Source organism: Alosa pseudoharengus, unplaced genomic scaffold (assembly GCF_046254945.1).
Source record: "Alosa pseudoharengus isolate Yale_2024_CS ecotype anadromous, Long Island Sound unplaced genomic scaffold, YU_APseudo_1.1 YU_APseudo_1.1_scf_10, whole genome shotgun sequence".
NCBI lineage: Eukaryota > Metazoa > Chordata > Actinopteri > Clupeiformes > Clupeidae > Alosa > Alosa pseudoharengus.
In genome coordinates this window covers 17,415,200-17,421,913 of record NW_027468565.1, presented here as the reverse complement: position 1 = coordinate 17,421,913, position 6,714 = coordinate 17,415,200, and positions in this window count along the sequence as shown.

The window sequence follows — 6,714 nt, the reverse complement described above, 5'->3', positions numbered from 1 at the left end:
TAAAAGCCAGTGGAAGTTTAGGAAAAGTGTAACTCCATCCTTAAACATAGAGATAGAATACCTGAGCTTCATGAGGTGATACATTGTGTCCGAACAGAACATGTGAGAACCACACACACACACACTGAGAGAGAGAGAGAGAGAGAGAGAGGGAGGGAGTATTCTTAGACAATCCATAGCCCTTGTTATGGAAATAAATATCTAAATGTATATATAAAAGAAGAGCATTCGTCTCTCAGAGATGTGTGCATGAGCAGAAAGCCATCAAAGTGCTGAGTGGTGTGAATAAAAGATCAGACATAGCTGTGAATGAGATTGACCTTTCGGCTGTGGCCCTGGTCCCCGCTCAGAGGAGGCGGATGAGAGATGACTGATGGAGGAGTGAGTAGTGATGGGAGAATGCTTTATCACACTCCAGCAGTCTCCGTCTTGCTCTTCTATCGTCTTTACCAAGTCTATTATTCTCCCCTGCTAGCTTTCTCTGTCTCTTCTTCTCTCTCTCTGTCTCTGTCTCTCTCTCTATTCTATTACTGAGTACCTTTAATCCTTATCTCAAAGGTATTACCATATAATTCTGACCTGTCAGAAACAAACTGACAGAACCGATGCCGTTTGTACTTTTGGGAATTATGACAGTCCAAAGGATGATACCATATACATTTAAGGACTTTCTGTTGCGGACATGTTTAAAGGAGGGGTAGAACTGAAACCTGTGATTTACAACCTCTTTCGGCATGGACCCCCATGGTGAAGAAACAAAGACCATTTGTTGGTTTGTTTTTTAGTGCTGGAGGGCCAGCTTATTAGGTGTTGAAATCCTGCTTTACAGTACACAATGGATTCAGCAAATTACAGCCAGCCAAATACAATAGTAGAAGGCCTAAGCAGAAGTATATACAGCAGACAAGTTACAGCAGGAGGAGCACAATGAGTGTTCTAAATTAACAGCTTAACATTCTGGTCTTGTCACCTTATATTACTACTTCAAAAGCAATAATCCTTTGCCTAATTCATTGCCATATGGAAAATCCCAAAATGATCATCATTTGTTTGAGGCCATTTCTTTCTTAAAAAGAAAAGAAAAAAATATATGGCCCCAACACAAATAAACCGAACAAGGCTGAAAGGAGTCATTACAAATCTCATCTCCCAGACACCATTACATGAAAGCCCTGCCCAACAACCTGCTAGCTATTACCTCAACACCTCCACAACAGCAGATCTTCAATTCTTCTAGACTTTCGCCATTGTGTAAAGAGCTTGGCTCATGTCAAAGCAGGCACTTCAGGTAACTGCACTGATGTCAAGTGCCCACCCACACACACACACACACACACACACATTCATGTCTACAAAATGAGGTCTAAAGACAGAATATGGAAACCATTGATTAATGGTGAGTTGGAGTGATTGCCACATGTTTATCTTTCTGCCTTAAAAGCTAATTTTCACCATTTTATTCTCAGACTCAGACATATAGAGTTGCAAACACTAGACTCTAGAGTACTATACTGACAGAAGAACAAATGAAGAGTTTGCTTCCAAAACGCTATATCTTTGTTTTTAAAAACATTACAAAGTCATGTGTATTTCAGGTAATATCAATCAAATTGCAGCTGTGTTGTTTTGATTGAGTTATTTATGAAAATTCATTAAAATGATGGATATAGCATTTTGGAACCAAACTGCAAAAGTAGACCTGCTGTATGAAGACAGAGAAATAGAGACAGCAGAAGTAGAAACCACAGTTCACACAGAAACCATATAGCCAACTCCTTGGACTTTACCAACATTCTCAAACTGTAGTCTGCGTCCTGCCCCATAGTTTTCAGACAAGCCTCCATGTTGGATAATTTGCCTACTATAGATTTGAAATAATGCAGTGACATGGATCTGATAAGTAAGACATGGCTCTGATAAGTGTGATCAGGCACCTCCTCTCACCTCCTCCAGGTGAACGTGCAAAGAGAGGAGCGTAGAGCCGAGTCTGGAAACAGATTTATGGGCAGACTCGACGAGCTGGCTGGAGATCAGTCAAGTTGCCTTCCAGTGGCAGTAATGAGAGGTGCTGATGCATCAGTGTATCAAGACATTCTGGCCTCCTGATGCCTGTGTTTAGGAAGAGAGCACCTACACGACAATGTCCTCCGAGTCCACGTGCAGCAGGTGCAGCAGGGCCATCAGAAGCCAGGGCGCTCTCAGGATCTGATCAGTGCCCGTTCACGTCAGCAGGACGTCAGTCAGCACATGATGTCTGGCTGGAGCAGAATCAGAAATGTTGAAATCATTTTGAAACATTTGATTTGCTCTGATTTGATTTGTAATTGTCGTTAAAGGCTTTCATATTTGTGTGTGTATGTGTGTTTGTGTGTGTGTGTGTGTCTGTGTGTATTCATGTTCCTGTGTGTATTTAGCCTCATTCTGCTCTCAGCCCAGATGATGTCATTTTAGCACAGAGCCACACATTTTATTGTGCACAATCTGTAAATGGTTTGTCAAAGCTCTCCAGTTTTTCATGAACTGAAAAATTTTGTCATTGTTCAAGGCAATCTGATGTGGTGACAGGCTTCACGGAGGACATAACAGATTTCCACAAATGGCAGATGGGCAAATGAATGTTTTCTGTCCCTCACACTCTCACGGAAAATTACAGTAATCACTCTGTGTTTCCCACTCTGTCTTTAGTACGCTACCAGTAATCACCTCAATTAGTTATAACACTCTTCATAGTGCACAGCTGTGCTGTTTAATTAACCTAATATCCTGTGCCTCGCTCCGACTAATTGCCATTAAAATCCAAACACCGCTCTCCACTTGACAATGGACAATGTCTTGCAGGCAAAAGACTTAATTTGCGAGGCTTTTGCCGCTGCAGATATTCTTGTAGAGCCTTGTCCACGTCAATGGATCCGGAAGAGACGGAGGCAGGAAGCTTTTTGCAGTCTTGGCAGAGGATCAAGCCCAGTTTTGTTGCTGCTCCTCCTCCACTGTCACACAGAGTTTAAAATAGGGCAGTGTTTCGTCTTCACTCGGTGGCTGATGCTGAACCTGCGCGCACTTATGCCGGAAGATTTCACATCTGGTGGAGAATGACCGCCATTTAATAAATGCTCTCATCCTTCCGCATGTTTACCTGATGGCTGCATGTCCCTTTTTGGGGGAGTCCTCTTATTGAATATATAGAGCCATTAGTTTTAGCATGTTCCTCTGCCTTCCCAGGTGGCCCTCAGACATTGTGGAGGACAGATGCAGAACCAGTGTGTCTTATGTGGCTTGGATTTCTCCTTTTTGTGGTTAGGGCTTTAAAGAGTGACCAATGTTAGCATAGCAAATGTTTTTGGTTTGGTATTGTTAGCTGTTGTATTGCCAGAGGAGATTTGTATTGTTTGCATGGACAAATGTGAGTTACTCAGAGACATGTTATGCTGTATGGTGAATTGATGATTTATGAATTGATGAAGCTGGGCTCTGTAAAGCTCCTTGAGATTTATTCTTATGTTTAATTGAATTGGATAATTAGAATGACCTACATGTACATATAAGGATGATACTTTGGTCTCAGGAGGAGATTTCAGCAGAATAAAAATTAAAGAGTTTTTCTTATCAAAACATTGAAAGCTTAATGTACTATTACATGGTGCATAATAATGGTGTTAACTGATAACTGTCAGGGTAAGAATATTTAATTTCTAAATTGGTTTTCTGAAGAAGAAAAAAATAGTCAGTCATATATTACAGGGAATCTAATATTTATACAGTGCTGGTTTCAAGAAACCGATCTGAACTGTCTCTGCTCTTTAAAAAGCCATCACAAATGAGTATTACCACTTTGATTATATTAGCAGAACAATTATATCTACAATGCCTCTTGGCCTTTGCAAATAATGACTAAGATAGATCAATATTAGCACAACTAAAGTAAACATTTTCTTAATGAGACATCATTTTCATGCCTGGCTCATTAACTTGTCTAGTGAAGACAAACCTCAATATCCCTAATATGACTGACAGCCCACTAGGTCTGGTGGTGGGCCCTGCTAAACACTCAGGAAAATGCCATTTCAATTATATCATGACACATTGTGTTTTGGTGAAATGAGTGAAATCTCTGTGGCCCTTTCCCATCAGCCCTTCGCAACATTATCAGCCGATTTCTTTAGGCATTTCGGAGAATGACGTTTGAGGCTACCGCAATTAAGATCGTTGTGTCTAAAGATCGTTGTGGTCAGCTGGGGTCACTCGCCTCACATGGCGACAAAGGACCGTCTAACGTCACTCGGGTGTCTCAAGTGAAGGTCTCTCTTTGGACTTCCAAGTGAAGGACTCTCTGTAGGAGGAAAGGGCATTGGACACACTGTGCTGACTCGGGGGAGGTGGTAATTGCGTGGCTTTTGCACGATGATGGTGACGTTTATTGATGGTGATATCTTCATTGAGCTGGTTGTTGTGTGTACACTCTCTCTGTGAGAGTGTGTACACTCTCTCTGTGAGAGTGTGTACACTCTCTCTGTGTTCTCAGATGAGGTGTGTTGAAGAGTGGGGGCAGTGTGAGCGGGGGTGGGAGTGAAGACAGCATGATGAATTAGAAATAATCACCAGCAAGGCCATTTGTGCTGTTTTTTTTCCAAATGAGAGTAGAAAAAAGAAAAGGGAATGCAAATATAACGATATGAAGGATTGTATTTTTATTGATACAATAGCAACAACAGGTTGCACTTGCCTTTCGGAGTCTGATATTCTTCGTCATATCGGGCATGATTAACTCCAAATCACAGGCTGACAAGCTCGCCAGTGGTGGTAAATGCAGCCTGTCTGCCTGAGTGTTTAGCCTAAAAAATAAACCCCCTCTTATTCTGTGTCTCTTCTGATCCAAAACACACTCATTACACTTCATATCCAGACTGATGGAGGACTTCGGCTTCCACGCCCGGCTGCACAATCTCATTTGGGTGGTGATAATATAAAGTATGGAGATGTGCCACCGCGCATATTCAGCTTTGTCACCATACACACGTGGTGGGGAGATAAAACCAGGTGCCTCGTGCTAGTCCACCCTGCCCCCCCCCCCACGCTGCAGTTACCCCCCCCCCCCACCTCACTTCACATCACTCTGTTATTTACTTTTATTTCACCGGTGACATCCTCCACTGATTGACCGTCCCGTCCAGCCAATAGCAGGGCAGTCCGTCATGTTTAGTGGGCACTGGATTAGCGTGGCCCTGCCAGCGCCGTGTGGAGTGGGGGTCTCTGGATAGAGAGGAGTCACCTAAGAGAATAAAAGAGAATAAGATGTAAATTAAATGACCCCCGCCACACACACACACACACACAAACACTGATTCTCCCACACCCACCACTCTACACAAACCTCTCGCCTTTAAATGGATTCCTGGACGTTTGACTGTTTTATTATGCGCGGATGCTTGCTGATTGTGGCTTGGCAGACAGCAGAGACTCTGATGGGCTGTAAGTAGTGAGGGCGGTAGTTATCATTGTTAAGTATACTGCTGCTGCTACTACAGTAAAGCAGGAAGGATTTCATTGCCTGAGGGAGGCATGTTTGTGCATAGGATCTCTTTGGCCCACAGCCATACCTCTCTTAGGGATGTGAGTCACAGTCATAGTATCCACTATATCTACAGGTGCTGCAAAGGATGAATGAGCTCCGGAAAAGCTGGAGCATTATGGGACTTTCTGACATTAAAGTTTGTGTTCACTTACTCAAATTTTCTATGCATAACAATACGTGTGGATATTGAGATGTGTTATTCTTTTCTGTTCCTAGTTTTAAACAACGGATGTAATTGCCTCTTTCATTCCAATTCATTTATGAAAAGAATTTAATCTCAGTTTGATCATTCAACATAAATGCCAAAAGCTGATGGGAGGGGGAGGTGGAAAGAGCAAATAATCAAACAGGCTAGTTAATATGGGCCAAGCAATAGGCCTTGATTCATTCACCATGTATGACTCATGTAATAGGATGTAGATGAAACATCATTTCCATAATTACCACAAGCAGGAGTGTTGTTTTGTTCTTTTCCCATCTAAAAGCATGACTTTCCCATCTGTCTCTCCACAGGACGCCATTATAATCACAGGCTGCCATGACTCCCAATGACCTACAGGGAATACTAAATGAATGAAGGTAATCACCTATTAAATGGTATTCTATTGAATTAATGATACACTACGGTATATACTACTGCACAACGTTGATTCTTTTGTTTGTTTGTTTTCAAAGCAGAGGATGGCATTTTTGTGTGGACAAATGATTACTAAGGACTGATTTGCAAAGTAAATCAAAATAAAAAGACATTTTCGTTTGGACACAATGGCTATTTTTCTGATGTCGGTGTTCAAAATTTTTCTGATGTCGGTGTACAAAGCATGAAGCCAACGTCTTAAAATGAGTCAACATATCAGCACCCCAATGAATCTACTACTGTAGCACCCAAATTCATGCCATTCATAACAGCATGGAGAGTTTTAATTTAGAGAAAGATGATGTAGTATTTGCAGGAGGCAAAGAAAAAAATAGAACTGTACAGTGGAGTTTCGGTTGCCTGTTGCCTCATTGAAACTGCTGGCCATAATCTTTCTGTTTCAGATCAAATTTCCCATTGAGGAAACCAGAGACGGTTTCTTGGGTCCCTAATAAGGTGTAAGTAATAAGTCCCTAGTTACCATTTTGGAGATGTAGGCCTACTCATG